Source organism: Patagioenas fasciata, chromosome 1 (assembly GCF_037038585.1).
Source record: "Patagioenas fasciata isolate bPatFas1 chromosome 1, bPatFas1.hap1, whole genome shotgun sequence".
Classification (NCBI taxonomy): domain Eukaryota; kingdom Metazoa; phylum Chordata; class Aves; order Columbiformes; family Columbidae; genus Patagioenas; species Patagioenas fasciata.
Genome location: NC_092520.1, coordinates 8151662 through 8169283, shown reverse-complemented (window position 1 = coordinate 8169283; position 17622 = coordinate 8151662). Strand labels below are relative to the sequence as shown.

Sequence of the window (17622 nt, the reverse complement as noted above, 5' to 3'; positions counted from 1 at the left end):
TTTCTGGTATGTGGTTTTACATTACACTGAGCCATAGTCGCCAAAGGTCGCTATGCAGTACCCAGAGCAGCCTACAATGTCTTAATCTTGCCTATAAGAAGAACTTTTCATTTCCCTACTCTTTCTTAACTCACTATGTTATTTCCAGATACTCTACAATCTCCACACAAAACAAGTTCAAGGTGAAGGGCATGAGAGGGGAAGGGAATTTACGCCCTCTAGCCAAATTTTCTGAAGAAGCCTCTGACAGCTTCATGCCTGAAACAGAATTCAGAGCTATATAGGTAACATGTCACAAGGTCCAGCTGCAGAAATAGGACACAGAAAGAAATTAGTAAAGGAATAGTCTTTCATTCCAAGAAAAAGAGAAATGACATATGAAAAACCTTAGTGGAGCAGTAGCTGATCATTGTCCTTTGCATATCAGATGTTCACTGATTTGGGTAACAGCTCATGATTCTTAAAACTTAGTTTAACTCCCTACTTTGTCGTAGGCATACATCAGTGTGATAAAGAGCAAGATGTTTAACTTACAAGATCACAGGTTCTTAACTATCAAGATTAGCTCATGAGCATCATTAAGTCTTTTAGATTTTATAGGATTAGCAGATGCTATCAAAACAACCACAACAAAAACAATGTTAGTTCAAGCCTACCTAATCCCAGATAATCTGGGACACAGTCTGACAGACTGCAACTCACCTTTGGGGAGACAGACACTTAAACCCTAAGTCTTTCCTCGACCTCTGTCTAATTATCTCTAAGAAGCATAAAATCTACATGAAGTCAAGATTACCATTAGCATCACAGCAGTGGTGCAGCAGCAAAAATGATGCTCTCTTTTCACCTGAGACCCTTGTGTTTGGATTACTCACTCAGGACCATTTACGTCACTCATCATCACTTCCAGAGGAGGACTATATGGTGAGATGCTGAGCAGATAGACTTTTCCTCTTGCTTCCTCGTTACCCACAATGGAAAAGATAGAGACCTAAATTAAGCTGATGGTACGGTTCTTTGGAGTTGTCTCAATTCCCTCTTCCAATGGAGAGTGACAAGTGCCTGAGCCAGGTAGGTTGTCCTCTGCATGTCCTGGGAAGCCTACCTCACTCCTTGTCAGAAATCTGGCTATGGCAGGCAGAGTCATCATCCCCTCTGCTTTCAAGCAGGTGCCTAAATTACTGAGAGTGTACCCAGGGTAACCACTGGGATTAAACTGAATGTGATTGATAGAACCACGCTAGGAAGAACTGTTGCATTTATTGATATGGCACAAGTCACACACAACTTATTAAGTCTATTATTATTAAGTTTACAGACAGCAATCCAAATAATTTTTTCAGTTAATAAAATGAAAGTTCAATAAACTGAATCACTCTACACAGAAACTAGACCAATCTACTTCACATATGTAGCCACCATTTTCGTGTATGATTCCAAAGTAAAAAGGCTTCTTAAGTGTACAGGGAAAGTTAATCAAAACTGCATCTCATTTCTACACGCGATTCCTGGAAATGTGATTCATCCCCTTGCTATGCTCCCAGAGAGCTACAAAAATGGATGGAGGATTTAAGGAACTCCTTTCCACTCATAATACAACAGCTGACTCACCTCTTGATATTCAGTCCACAGCCTGAAGTAGCCTAACCTTGAGAAGAAACAGACAAGATTTATAGATAAAGAAGAATAAAATAAAATAAAATAAAATAAAATAAAATAAAATAAAATAAAATAAAATAAAATAAAATAAAATAAAATAAAATAAAATAAAATAAAAATCTGTTTATGGGGATACCTGAAACCTGATAATTAACCCTGTGATGAATGACCATAGCAGAACTCAGCAGCTGGCTAACAGAGTGCACTCCTGCATCAGGCTTGACTGTGGGGATGTTAAACACTAAATTAAAACCTAGGCATTGACAGGAGACCATATGCAAGGATAGTCATTTGGGAGCTTTTTCAGCCTATCATTCTCTCTTCAAAAGCCAAGACAAAAAAGATTCTCCACGAATCAGAAGAGGCTGAAATAGTCACCATGGCAATTCGGGAACCCAATGCCTTCTAGGTGAAAAAAGTAATTTTCAAAAAGGAAAGTCAGACTTGACCTCTCCAACAGCTGCAGGCATCTCCTCTCCCGGAAGCCAGAAATGTTCAATTCCCTTTAGTAAAATGACATCCCAAGGATATGACTGACTGCCTTGGAACTGGTCATTATATACATCCTACCCACCTGGGACCTACACTAATTTAGGATATGTACGTATCTTTCCAATGCTAGCTGACTTTGTGCTTTGTCCCATCTACTTTTTATTGCATGTTGAAAGCTGAAAAAGCAGCATCTTTCATCTTAGCGCTGAATAATCTTTCATGTAATCTTCTTTTCTGGAACTGGGAGTTTTTTAAGATAATGTGCATATTGTCTGAAAATAATGTATGCACAACAATTTTTCAGTGCCACTTAACAGCATTACCCTGGTTCATGCCAGCTGAAGTGTGTTTCAGTAGATTTCAGACCAGATTTTGACAATGTAATCTACTTAGTATTGCCCATGGCAAGTATATGGAAACATCAGTAGATATGTAATATGATGGCACAGTGTCTTCCAATGCTTAAACAACATGACAAGAATAAATGTAAGGCATCAAATAATTTTCCTGGGTCACACTACTAGCCCTAAGCCCTAAATTTTCAGTTATGACTTCAAAGTATTGCCTGTAGGTATTGTCTAGCTAGTTACTAGTGAAATCATATACAATGGTGGAAGCTGAGAGCAGCAATTGTCTGTAAATGCATTGTTTCTGTGCACTCTTCAGATAGTCTCACTGCTTTCGCACACCTTGTTTCTCAGGTTTACTGAAATACCCAGTATAACAGGGAAGAAAAGTGTAAAGGTGCCTTCACATCACCTTTTGATTTGCTGAATTTATCCATGTCTCTAGGCAGAATTGGTCTGGGCATTACAAACTCATATTGGCTACTGCAATATGGTAGTCAACAGTCTCGATATGTTGAAATTTATGAGGCTGGGCTCAACAAAGAATGATGCAACCAAGCCAGGGTACAGTCTCACTCCAGACACTGTAACCCCTGTGCCAAGTAGCCTTGGGATGCCATTTGAGGTCATTACTCTACCAGTTCTCTGCAAGGCAAAGAAACATATAGCTGATACATCTACCACCTTGTAATACAAAAGAAACTTCATCCTGGACTGCTCTTATCATAAACTGTCCTCTGTAGATGCATTAACAAAAGCTTCAAGAGTCCAGGCTTGATTATTCCCAGAAAAAAAGCCACGTACTTAACAATAGCTCCCAGCTATAGTTGTAATAGATGTCGCATAAATTAAAGGATAAATAAAAAATATACAATAATAAAAATAAATAAAATATCACAATCAAATTGTCAAATTAGAAAGAGACATCAAATGGTAATGTGAAGACTATAAATAGATTACTTCAATTTCAAAAGCTAATATGACGGTAATTCCTGTGATTATGGCTTTGATTTAAGCACACACAAAAGTACCAGGTTAGCTTACAGAATTACTGACCTCTCTCAATCGTTAAGCTAGATATGTACTAACGTAATGTACTTTTGGTGTTATGAGCAATAAAAAGAACAGGTTTGACCCAGGTGACTGATATAACACACTTTTTGGAAGCAATTACTACTAGTGTGCTGTAAGATAATGGTGGTGGTTCTTAAACTACCTGGGAATGGAAATCCACATGGTTAATATATCCATAATGAAAGTATGAGGCAAATCTTGCCTTGGACAGGGACGAAATAAAGAAATCTGTTTCTATGGTTCAATATCAAATCACTGCAGAAAGATATAAATATCACAGTGGTTTCGTTTTTCTCTGACCCTTAACATAACTTTATCTGTTTATCCTTCTCTCTCTCTTTGCCTACGTATTCCCTGAGGCAAGGGAAACTAATGGCTTGCTCACAGCTCAGTTTGATAGGACTGACATTTTTTTCCCGCATTCCCAGAAAGGACATAGTGAGACACCCACCTTACAGCACATCGCCTCGTGCCCCCTTGCCAGGGAGAGATGAGGGGATGTGGTCCACAGCAGCCACACCCCAGGAAAGCAAACATTTCTGCACCCACCTCGCTCCATGGGACCCAGCTGCCCTCTTTCCTGCTCCTTCATGTCACAGGGCTGGGCAGCAGGTTCCCACTCACCCCATTGCCCCCCAGTCCCATGCCGGACCAAGTGTAGATGGGCAAGGAGAATCCTACTCTCTCCTGTGGAGGAGCCAGTCTCACTCCCAGTCTCACATTCCCCAGCATGATTTCACAGAAATATTAAGGAGTGAAGCACTCTTCAGCCAAAATGATCCTCAGGCTTCACACTCCAGCATATATCGAAATTGAAGCCTGCAGAGCAGTGCACTGGTATTTCTTCTAGCTCTAAATAAGCCAACTGAGAAACTGGAATTAGTTAGAACAGCATGGTGTTTTCCATAGGTTAACTTCTTCCTCCCCACCCCAGGTGGATAAATTAACCTAGATCAAACATATCCTTGACCGCAATCTACATGCAGGACTGTGCCTCCCCGCTGTCCAGCACGCTGTCAGAAAATATCCACTTAGAAGCTGAAATGAAATAATTCTGATCTCTGCAGCTTGTTTTAGCCCTAACATCTCCATACTAAAGGCAGAAGGTGGCAGTAAGAAAATTCAGTATTGGTTGAGTTTTCACATATCCTGCACTGACGTTCTCCCTGGGGGTCTCCAAGCAGCCAGGGTAACTTGCAGCACAGAAAGGCGTTAGACTGAAGAAACTATTCTTCTGTGTAATCTAGTGTTTAAATAGACATTGTAAATAGGCTATGGTGCACATGTGCACAATCCTACAAATATTAATATACCTAAAAATTGATTAGGTAAAGCTTAGTCATAAAAATAATACCTTTCTAGGAACTAGGTTTTCTTCACCAGAAAGAAGTGAACCAGAGAATAGGCCAGATATGACAGATGATGTAACGTCATTTAAATAACTCGCTTATTAGTCTCATCTCCTTGGTATTACAAAGCAGATGGAATTAGAGATCAATGATAAGAGCATTACATTTGAAACTCTGTCCTAATACAAGTCTTGTTAAAACTTTACCAAAATTGCATACAACCTCCTCCAAGCAGTGGTACATGTTGATGAGATTTCTTAGGAGAAGACTAGCAGTGAATTTGAATCTGTTATGGATAGGCACCAATTTGATAGTAAATGAACTATTTGATTAAATAGTCTCTTTATTGAAACTGACCATACGTTACTTGCATACTCATCCAAATTATTTGTTCTACATCAATTACACAACAAATATTTTGTGCTGGTATTTGTGTACCCTGCAGAGAGTTACCAGCAGTTTATTTTGAATCTTCTGTGTTCCAAATGTCAGTTATAGTGGTTAATTCTGACGGAATATCCATTTCTGCTTAGAGGCAGGGTAAGTTTAACTCCTATGATCAGCTCCCTAACGTGGAACCTAATAATCTTCAAAAAACTACTGGATTTATTAGGGATTACTGCTAGTAAACATGTTTGCTAGAATAACTGGAAAACAAACATGGAAGTGAACAGTAAACAGCCAGAGTCCATGTGGTTATTTGCCCAGTGGATATTCATAGACAATGCAAAGGGCTCACAATACTCTAGCTCTCACAAACATATAATAAAATACTGAATAAAATATTGAATAGAAATCTAGCTTTATAATCTACACATCTGAATTTCTTTTCCTGCTTGTTAAGCTATATTAATTCAAAAAACCTTTTATCTCCCTAAAGAAAGGTGGGTGAGACACCACAGGAGAGAAGGTGGGAGTAAGTCTGTAAAGAAGAGGAAAAATACCAAACTCTAATCACTGAGAATAAGAGCAGAGAAGATGGGATGTGAGGCAATTAAAAGCAGATAAAACTACTTGTGGTAATGAACAACATGTCAATTAGACTTCGCATTGATAGAGGGCAAAATGGGAGGGTGGGAATGGCAGTGGTGCCTCTTGCTCTCATCCTGAATGTAGATCCCTGTATGAGGAGTCTTTTCTGTTTCCAGCCCTTCAGGAACTGATATTTGTGTGGGAGAGCAGAATGCCATTCTTTATTACTCATCCCTTTCGATTTGCACAGCACAACCCAGCTGAAATATTCTGCTTGCCCTGTGCATGCTGCTTCCAGGAGAATGCAGAGAGTCCAAGAAACTCCATGCAAATCCCCAAGCAAAGAACTGTTCTGGATTCTTAAGTTTTGCCACATAGCCATAGAGACTCCACAGCTCACAGCTTCCACTGAAACCTCCACGTGAAATTGAAGGGCTTTTCAAAATAATTAATGCTATTTTGCAGTGCCTGGATGATGCAATCTTCAGTTTTTACTGTGCGGTAGGAATTGCAGCTGGAGAGAGCAGTATGCATGAATTTTGGATAAAGTTTGTGCATCCCCAAAGAGCACTGGCTTGGCTGTTCTCTCTGCATTATATCCTGTCAAAGCTGACCAGCATGCTTCCTTGGATGCCTCTTTTTGTCCTGCTGTCCTGATGTTCACTGTTCTGTACATTCCACTCACTATTACTTACAATGTTTGTATCATATTTTTCAACTTTCTAGACCAAGCATTGGCATTTCTATCTTCACTTTTAAAGTATCTTTCTTCAACTGTAAGGAATTTTTTAAACATAATTCATAGTAAGTAACTCCATTAAGCTCATAGCTTGAGCTTAAGCTCAGTCCCAAATCCAACAGTGAAGTCGTCTTAGTCATCTATGTTTAAATCATGAAACAAAAGAGTAGCAAGAGCATAATCAAATGTCATATAGCAAAAGAAAAATCTTTGTCTTTAAAATGCATCATCAAGTTATTCAAAACATAAGTAAAAGATACCCATGGGTGGAAGCACGATTCTCCCACCTAAAATATTCATAAATCAATCTACGCCAATATACCTAGGAGAAATAGCAGGTCCATTGGCATTTGAGTTATATATATATATATATATGTTAGGGGAAAAAAAAATAATAAGAAAGAGCCCTGAGTCCTCCAAGAGGGAATACAAGGCTTCTTTGATCATGTCCCTCATGACTATCAGCTGGGACATGATGTCTCACTGGTTGCTGGCAGAATGCTAAAATCCTTGCTCCCCTCTATCTCAGGCTGCATTGAGGCTCACTTAGCTGTTGCATGTCATATACTTACAGTTCAAAGTAGATACTGCTCAATGGCATCTACTTTCTTCAAAAGAGGTGGACACTCACCTCTTTGCTTCTCATTCATACACTCAATTGTCCAGCCACTGCTCATCTGTGTTAAATGGAGATTTTCTAGCAATAAACCCATATACGGGTCATTTAGTCTTCAAAAGGTTAACAAAAGAGTTAACAGGCAGGCAAGAGTAATAAGTTAATAGCCCTCCCAATTTCACCCAACCAGCCTACGTACTTGCATTATTAACTAGGTTTACTAGTGAGCAGTGCTTGTCAGGGATCATAAGTATCCTGTTCGCAATGACCACATGCTTTTAAATGGTTAAAGAAATTCATGTGTTAATGTGCTACTGCCAAATCCCCAGGTTGCCCAATAACATTTGATGTCCTGAAAATGGCCGAGGGCAATAAAGTGTGTGCAGCACTCATCGATTGCAAGTTCAGAAATGGCAGTGAACCCATGGAAAATATCCATATGTATCAAGTTTAAATGTATAAATACAAGCCAAAAAAAAAAAAGCAAGCAAATCCTCTAGATGGAGCTGGCCAGTGTGCCATATACCACCGAGTATTTGTAAAGTCCTGGCAATTTTTGAAATCAATGCCAAAGGGGTGGATGAGGTAGGTATGAAATGGAAATCACCAAGGGAATTTGAGACAGCTCCCAGAAATGAAGTTTTTCTATTTGCAATCCTTAATACAATACACAGGAGAAACTACAATGCATAAAGGCAATGGTATGATGAATGAGGAAGGAAGGTGCAATCACAAAGCTCATTATAAAAGGTAACACGCACTTATGACAGATATAAGTCCTTCTTGGGAACCATTCCTGATTTTGAACTCTTTCATAAAGGTTTCCATAAACTTCATTCAAATTTCTTAATTTAGCTCTGGAAACAATGGAAATAACTGCTTTTAACCACTCTGAGGAGCAGACTTTCTATTCACAACCCCCACCTCCAAGTTCTCAAATTGGGTATGGCTAGAGGCATGCTGCTGTTTCACCTGAATTTCTACCATTCTCTTTCTATATTGCATTGTTGGAAACAATACTGAGCTCAATCTAAGTTAAACTAGCTACTGTGATTATGCTCATACCTAGTATCTTCTGACTGCCTGTGTTACATTAATAATAACATAGTCATTTACTGATTGTTGGTTAACAAAGCTGAAATTTTAAAGAACTTGTAAATCGAAACAGTAAAATATTTTGCAAAGCCAATTAACAAAAATATTAAACAAGAAAAAAGCATAATTTATGCACACTAATGATGTCATCAATTTCAACTTTCAGTTTCTGAACAAATATTAATATCAATTAATAATGCAGGCCACTTACAGAGCTCTTTTCATCTTGAAAGAGCTTTATAAACATCAACTAACTAAATTGCCTGATCTCTTTCCTTGTAATTGTGTATATAGATATAGATATAGATATAGATATAGATATAGATAGATATAGATATAGATATAGATATAGATATAGATATAGATATAGATATAGATATAGATATAGATATAGATATAGATATAGATATAGATATAGATATAGATATAGATATAGATACAGATTAGATATAGATAGATATATAGATATAGATATAGATATAGATACAGATACAGATATAGATATAGATATAGATATAGATATAGATATAGATATAGATATAGATATAGATAGATATATGAGAACAGGGTCCAGGGAGAAAAAGGCCATTAGGTACCTGGACACTTCAGTACCACAAAGACAGCATCAAAAACCTGGTTTTAATTTATGCACAAGCTGCTTCTTCTTCCTCATTAATGGTTTTCTTCTTCAGAGAAGCTCACACCCAGGTCAGATGACCAACATAGGACATTCCCATTACAACATTAAAATCTTTTCATGGTTGTTCCAGTTCATAAGACCAAAATTAACTTACTGGAACTATTTTTGTGCTATTTAAGAAACAGCAATCTTCTTTGTCCTGTGACCTCTCTGGGTTGTTTTTATTGGGTTTGTTTGTTTAATGAGGAATATCTCCTCATTCACCTGAGACAGCTTAGCAGCTAGACAAATATCTTGTAGGGAAGTAGCTACCTAAAATAATCTCCCTTTTCTAGTGGCCCACACCAAGTATTTTCATAGAATTGTAGAACAGTTTGGGTTGGAAGGACCTTCAAAGCTCACCCAGTGCCACCCCTGCCATGAGCAGGGACATCTTCACCAGATCAGGTTGCTCAGAGCCCCATCCAGCCGGGCCTGGGATGTCTCCAGGGATGGGGCATCCACCACCTCTCGGGGCAACCTGGGACAGGGTTTCACTTCCTCATGTCTCACCTGAATCTCCCCTCCTTTAGTTCAAAACCATCACCCCTTGTGCTATCATAATGGGCCCTGCTAAATAGTCTGTCCCCATCTTTCTTACAGGCCCCTTTTAAGCACTGAAAAGCCACAATAAGGTCTCCCTGGAGCCTTCTCTTCTCCAGGCTGAACAACCCCAACTCTCTCAGCCTGTCCTCCCAGCAGAGCTGTTCCAGCCTCTGATCATTTCTGTGGCTCCTCTGGCCCCTCTCCAACAGGTCCATGTCTTTCCTGCACTGAGGGCTCCAGAGCTGGACACAGGACTCCAGGTGGGGTCTCACCAGAGCAGAGCAGAGGGGCAAAATCACCTCCCTCCACCTGCTGGTCATGCTACTTTGGATGCAGCCCAAGATACAATTGGCCTTCTGGCCTGCAAGTGCACATTGAAGGCTCATGTCCAATTTTTGTCAACCAGAACCCCTATGCCCTTCTCAGCAGGGCTGCTCTCAATCCCTTCATCCCCCATCCTGCATTGATTCCAGGGGCTGCTCTGACCCAGGTGTCAGACATTGCACTTGACCTTGTTGAACCTCATGAGGTTCACATGGGCCCATTTCTCAAGCTTGTCCAGGTCTCTCTGGATGGCATCCTCTCCCTCAGGTATGTCAACTGCACCACTCAGCTTGGTTTCATCCACAAACTTGCTGACAGTGCATTTTATTTCACTGTCTATGTCATTGATGAAGATGTTAAACAGTACTTTTCCCTGTACAGACCCCTGAGGGACACCATTCTAAGTCAATGCTCAATCACTCTTGTCTCTTTTTCTCATATGTAGAACCTAACTTTGCAATGCAACTCTTACATGTCTAATAGGAAATTCTTGTAAACAAAGTGCATGAATCCCAGAGGGGATACAGCATCTATTAGCTAAAAACATGTTTTTCCCAGTCTTGAGAAAAGATCTTATAATTCCTATATTAGTTAAATACTTTATATAATTGAGTAGTTTTACATATATTTAAGCTAGAAATTTGTTAAAACTGTTATTCAGCCTCTTAAAGGATCTTTTCTCACTGCCAGATGAAGAATTTTCAGCTGAATTATATAAAAAAAATAATGACACTGTTGGACAATTTTTCTCAAAGACCATTACAATCACTAAAAATACCACTAAAATTCACATGTTCCATCCTTGTGTAAAGTTGTTAATCAAAACTAGAGAAACTAAGATGCATCAGTCTAATGACTACCAAATCTCAAATGTTTTTATACCCTTGGGAATGATTTCTCTTGATAACAACCTCCAAGTAGGAATAATTATCTTACTGACATTACCTGAGACACAGATTCTATGAATTCTGCAAAAAAATTGTGTGACCTGTTTATGGCTATGCTGAGATATACCTTCAGCACTGAAATATAAAAGTCCAATGTAAGTGAATGACATGCTCTGGCATATTTTTCAGGATCATTTATTATTTATTTTATTAGAATCAGTGACAGACCTGTAGTTTGCAAAAATATAGACATTGTATTACAGTTTCATAGAATCAGGGCCTTAGTAAATGACAGACCTAAATTCCACAAATCATAGTGCTCTTGATGGTTTATGAGTTTCTGCATATTTTTCATATAAACAGATTTATGAACGCATTACATTTTAGTACTGCCATTAAGAAAATATGATTTTATTATAGTGCTAGACACACTTGGAGTAACCCAACTTGCTTTACATATTTATGAGGGATTCTTAGTTACAATGCACTCACCAATAGCTAACACCCAAGCCTCTACATTATCAGATGTTTTAATTAAGGTGAGAATATTATCCAGGATGACAAATACACTACCTGTTTTACTCCAAGAACTCCAGAAGCATCACCATTGTTATGATAACCAGTATTGCTGATTATTTCAATTCTTTCAGCAACCATAGTTCCCAATGATAGAACACAACCCTTTATGTTAGGTGCTGTACAAATAAGTACCAATAAAGATACAGTACTTATCATGGGGCATTTCCAGTAATATATAAAAGACAACTTCAACAAAAGCAAGTAGGCCCATCATCTTCCTCAACTGCTGCTGCAGTAGACTGATAAAAAGGTTTCAGCTGAGTATCTCCCTGGAAAAATGGTATCCTACAACATCATTATCATCACACAAGATGCAGTGTCCCACCACATCAATGTCATCCAGAACTGTATTAGGGACACAGACAAAATCAAACCTGATATTGGGTGTCCTGACCTCGAGAAATGAACACATATTGCCATAGTAATGACTAAAAGTTTACTGCTGTTGTTCATACTAAAAAGGCATCATTTGGAGAAATATTTTTTATTGAAGATATAACTTAAAATCAACCGTGAATGAGAGGGAGCAATATGGTTGAGTGTCACTGTCAAAGAGTGGGTTACACAAAAGCTGCTGTGAAGGAAAAAGAAACTGCTAACACACGAAAGCAGAATGCCACTTTCAGATAATGAGAGATTTCAGCATCCTCCTGCTTTTTCTGTCCATATCCTGGCACTGATTTCAGAGCTTTCCTTCTTCTATATCTCCTATATGTTCACATCAGCCTGAGAGTGCCATGGTAACATTTCCTCTGAATGCCACTGCATCACTTCCACCCCCGGAAAATTCTCATTCACATCCTTGACTGTTCAGCCTCCAGATTTCAAAATATACTGAATCTGACGGCCTACTTTCAACATGTAAAGCAGAGCACACACATACTCAAATATCTGTCCTAGCTACCAGCACTTCCCTTAATTTCTGTATTTAATGATTCAGTTCTCCATTACTGTCTTCCAAACATAAATGCTACTGCTGTTGTTAGTGTGTTTGTTGTGGATAATATTGTACAACATTTATTATGAGATTCTTTCAACAGGTGTCAGAGGATTTCAGAGAGGAGAACCTGCACATAAAAATGTATTTTTCAGTGGCTGATGAGTCCCTGAAAAGTGTACATTCCATGGTCATACCCACTTTAAGAAGACCTTTCCTATTTTCCTTTGCCAACACAATATCTCCCTAAATCAGCTCAGCCAGATGGTTTATGTCCCTTTGCCTTTCTGACATGAACAGGGAGAATGAAGATTCCCAACAACCAGAAGAAGAAAAATACTGTGTAGGAGAGAACCTGCTTACTGATGCGAAATTAAGCTATTCCATCGATTTCAGTGACACTTCTGCCACTTAAAGAAGCAGGAAATTTGGCCATGAGACCCTTCAGCCATCTGAAAGCAACTGCACAGCTCACAACTTACAGTCGTCCTCTGGGAGGAAGACGATCTCCTATCATTCATGTCAGCCATTAATTACTGAGTCAAACAAGCTTTCTGCCACCCTTAGCATTCAAAACATCAGAGGAAAACTATCTTCTCCATGTACGTCAGCGGCTGTTTGACAAACTCTCCAATATTGATTTTCTTACCAGAAATTGAAAACCTGTCATTCTGGACACTGACTCTCTCTGAGTAAGCTAAGGTAAAGTCCACACAACCACCAAAGGTGGTAGCAGGACAAACACTCACTTTCTGTTTGAGGACATCTGACTGAAAGCTCTTCAGGCAAAATTTCCATCCCTTCTGCCAAGAGAGAAAGGATTTTCTTCTTGAACCTTTATGGATTTCAGCTTGAAATACATTTAGATTTCTTGTTTATGAAATTATACTGAGATGTTTACTATTGTAACACACAAAAGGTTCTTTCAGCATTTTCAGTTGTCCATTTAAAAATTAAATTTATAATCCTAATTTTGTTTATTAAAGAAAAATATAACTTCAAATCAAAGTCAAATAGACATAGTTTTCAAAAGGATTTTTCTTTCTGTAAGGAGACTAATAATTATACCTTATTCTACTTTGCCCTTTTTTTCAATTGATCTGTTGTGTTTGTTTGTTTTTTGTTTTGGGGTTGGTTTGTTTGGTTGGTTGGTTGGTTTGTTTTGCTTTGTTTTTTGTTTTTATTTTTGGTAGTGGTTTGGGTTTTTTACCCGAACTCTATCAATTGCATAGCATAAGCTAGGTTTTTGCTACTCTGGCAAAAATGTCAACATTTGCATATATGTACTGGGTTTTACTTCATAGTAGCTTGCATGGTGTTCTGGTTTGGATTTATGACAACACAGGGATGTTTCAGGTATGGCTGAGCAGTGCTTACACAGAGTCAAGGCATTTGCTCCTCACACTGTGGCACCAGCAAGGAGGATAGGGCTGCACAAGGAGCTGGGAGGGGACACAGCTGTGACAGCTGACCAAAGGGATATTCCGTACCATAAGATGGGGAAAGAAGTAGGAAGGGAGGGATGTTAGAAGTGATGACATTTGTCTTCCCTTTGACTGTTACACATGATGGAGCCTGGCTTCCCTGGAGATGGCTGAACACCTGCCTATCCCTGCCTGGACCTGGAATATGGAATAAATCCATATGGAAATTGAGATGTCTCTTCGAGACTCTCCTTCCCATTTCAACCTTGTTCCTATCCTTTATTCTCCATCAGTCTGGTGGAAAGAGCAATACAGCAAGGCAAAACATAATACAAAACACAAAATATTTGACTCCATAGAATTTGTGACTGATACTCCTCTGGTAAATTTGAGAGCTTTAGTGATTGAAATAATCAGAACAAGTAGTTTCAGACCACTTGTATCACTATCAGTGGGTTATAGATAGTATCAATAATATCAGATCTGTAAGTAGTTTCTGTAACATGGGTGCAGCGTAACATCTCCTGTTTGGGGGCTAGATAGGACTGCCTAAAACTTGTGAAATAGGTAAGAACATACATGAAGGGAATGTCTATATGGGGACGGCTCCAGAATTTCCAGATCCAATCTACTTTATTCAAGCTATGCTTGTATAAGGAATTTAAATAGGGCTTATACCCACACATGTACATGTGTACTGTCCAGCTATTAAATGACCAATTTGGTTCTGACAAAACAGAATTCTCCCAAACTCAGTCCGGGCATGGTCTGGGAGTTAGTACTGATCACAGAGCACTTACAGCACAGGCTGTCTGGACACAGCCATCCAGTCTCAAGAAGGTAACAGACTTGAGCTCTATAGATCCAAGCCACTTCGTGGCAGATTGGGTCAGGGCCAGAAAATGGCTGCTGGCATTTTTTTATTTGTTTATTAGTATACTAGCCTCTTAGCATCTGCTCAGATCATCAGCAGAGTAAGGAAGAAACTATGCCCTAATGTATATTGCAGCATACACAAAACCATTCATCCTCTGAAGCTCCCCTTAGAGCAAAGCACACAAAAATTTCATCTGGGATCACAAAACCTCACACTAGTGGTGAAACAGGGTCCTCTCTTTCCTTGAAAGAATATGTAAATTGATGTTTATACTTGGTCAGGAGAATAGGAATATTTAAATCACATCCTTGTGACAACAAAGTCCTGAAATCCTCCTTCTTCTCCATCCTGTTATGGGCCCTTGAGAGCTACCTGTCCCTACATCTCAAAAAAAATCCCTGCAAGACATCCCTACCTACATGGCTGGCATCAAGAGAGTTTGGGATGTAATGAGTGACCCATCAGGGTCTGCCAGGAACTGAAAGGCAGAGGAAGCTGCTAGACCCATCAAGAAATTGCACTTTATGTGACACACCTGTGCTGCAGACAGATCCAACTGAAAAGAAAGGGACAAGGCTGTATGGCAACAGCTACAGAAAATATCTGAGCAAATGCTGAGTCTCACAGGGATGCAGCCCAAACAAACAAACTCCAGATGTTGGATGGACTCTCCTGTAACAAGACAGAGAGACACAGGACACAATTTAGAACCAAGTCTGAATTTTTCTTAAAATCCCAGGAGTAAATGTATGAAAAGCAGAACCACTCACAGATATAATATTTTGACAGTAAAGAGATAGAAAGGTCAAAGACTGTTCTCTACCTCAGTCACCAGCAAGACTAGATCTGATCTTCCCATTGCCAAGTCATTGCACCAATGCCGAGCTGTACAGAGAAATTCAGCAGAGGCAAATACTTCTGTTCCAGTTGCTGTCAGTTCCAAAGTTTAAGTATTCAGATGATAAATTGTCAAAATCAAGATTGTTTGCTCAGCACTATTTCAGCACTTTAAACTAAATGCATAATACCAGTCTCACTGGCATGGTTCCTCTCTATGTTTTCACAGTATCATCTTTTAAAAAACTTGGAAGTTTTAAAAAAGGAAAAATGACATATTGTGGTAATATACTGAGCTTCCTCCCCAGTTCATCAGCATGGTTAGAGTCAATAGAGCCATACCACCATTCCCTGCCATTTGTACAATGTGTATCAGCTGTGAGAATGATGAAGACAAATATTTCTCTACTAGTTTTCACAGCTACATGCTGTATCAATAAATAACGGGATCAGGACTCTGCAGAGAAGTTTTTTTCCTGAAGGCTTTTATCCTCTGGGTTCTTGTCTTTCTCTATCACAACTGTCGATCTACTTTCTCTGTCCCGTTCACCACCTTGTGGTCTCCTCAGGTTCTGGTCTCACTGCCCTTCCTCAGTCTCCTGAAAGCTTAAACCTTTCTCCCAGTGTTTTCTTTCTGTCACTAATCCCCATAAATTTATTTTCCTCCAACATCATCCTCTTTTTTCCATTTCCTGGGGATGCCTAGCCCAAGTTCAGCCTCTGTTCTATTTCTTGTGAAAGTCCTGACCAGCCCTGGGTAGGCACTATAATGCATTCCTTTAGAGACACCTAATGTTCCTGTTAAACCAGTATGAAGGTACCGGGACCACTCAAAACTGATGGAGTTTCCCTAACTGCAGGGCCACAGTCCAATAGACTCATAGTTTTTATTTTTGCAGCATGGGAGCACAGGCAGAGCCAGCTTAACTCAGGTCCTGAATTCCCAGAGGCTTATGGCAGAGGTGGAATATCAGCTATAACAGTAATTGAACAGGTTTCTGAGTCAGAGAGTCATGAAAAGCTGTGTGGACATGTGATCTTTGGAGAATAAAGGCAGCAGACAACTTCTCACATGTGGAGATGGCCCCCTGAAAAGAGCAGAAAAGAGCACCCACTAGAATTTGGGAAGAAGCTACTTGACCTAGAGAACAATCCTGACTTTTGTTAGAGGGAAAAGACCAACCACTAGTTGGTCTAGTTCATTATCGCTGAAGTGGCAAAAAAAATGTTAAACTGCAATGTTATAGCTACTATTTGTCATTGGTTATACTGAACTCATCAGTTAATATACATCATAGAGCTTCCACAGTCTCTTCTTTCCTGGTTCCATGCCTTTGACTCTACTTCTCATAGGCAAGTTTTTGACATACACATTGAAGCATGACCTAATGATGGAACAGAGTTATCAATTAACAAGAAGTTCTTGTCTTTGAAGTCTTGTCACCCCCTGAAGGACATGTCTTTACTTAGTGCTAAATGAACCTCTGGAAGCATTTTATGGACCACAAACAAAATAGAAATTGTTTCAGAAAGCTGCAACCTTGCAGTTCCAGATAAATAAATCATGTGGACTCTATGTACATTCAGAGACTGAAGAAAATATTCTGATTTATTGTGAGAGTTTGGATACTGACTAGACATTAGCTTGAAATTCTTTCATCCTTTGAAATCAAACTTGAAGCTATTCTGAGAAGTACTCTCTCATGAATAAAATATGATCAAGGAAGAGTATAGAATATGTAGTCAACTAGTTAGCTATACAATTGCACAAACCCCAACATCACAGCAGTTATTTGTCTCTGGGTTCCTTGATTTAGAAAATCACACTGATAGGTAAAACACAAAATTGAGTAGATAATAAAGGTCTCAGAACACTTGCCTTCAAAACTCTACTGTATCCAACATGCTTGGCAAAGATTCTGGTAGCCAAAGCAATTGACAAAATGAAGTCCTCAAGCTCAGCACTGGAAGTACCTTTGAGGTCCCATGTGTGCAAGTCTATTTGGAAGGGTGAAGATGATGAACAATTTTGATGGTTTTAATACTGTCTGGAGTGCAGGCTGGGCTCAGAACGTTGGACGCAGCTCCATTCTCAGCTGGGTTTGCACCTGCACCGAGCTGACCTGTGTCCTGAGCTCCAAATACCTCAGACAGACCTTCTGAAAGGTGACTTGTCCAACAGCTTTGTG

The 17622-nt window shown here is 39.3% G+C and overlaps 1 protein-coding gene across 15 annotated transcripts in view; it reads right to left on the bottom strand.

The window, feature by feature from the left end:
• Positions 1–17622, bottom strand: part of DLG2 (discs large MAGUK scaffold protein 2) — a 1047967-nt gene that overhangs the window by 780252 nt on the left and 250093 nt on the right. The window lies entirely within an intron of this gene.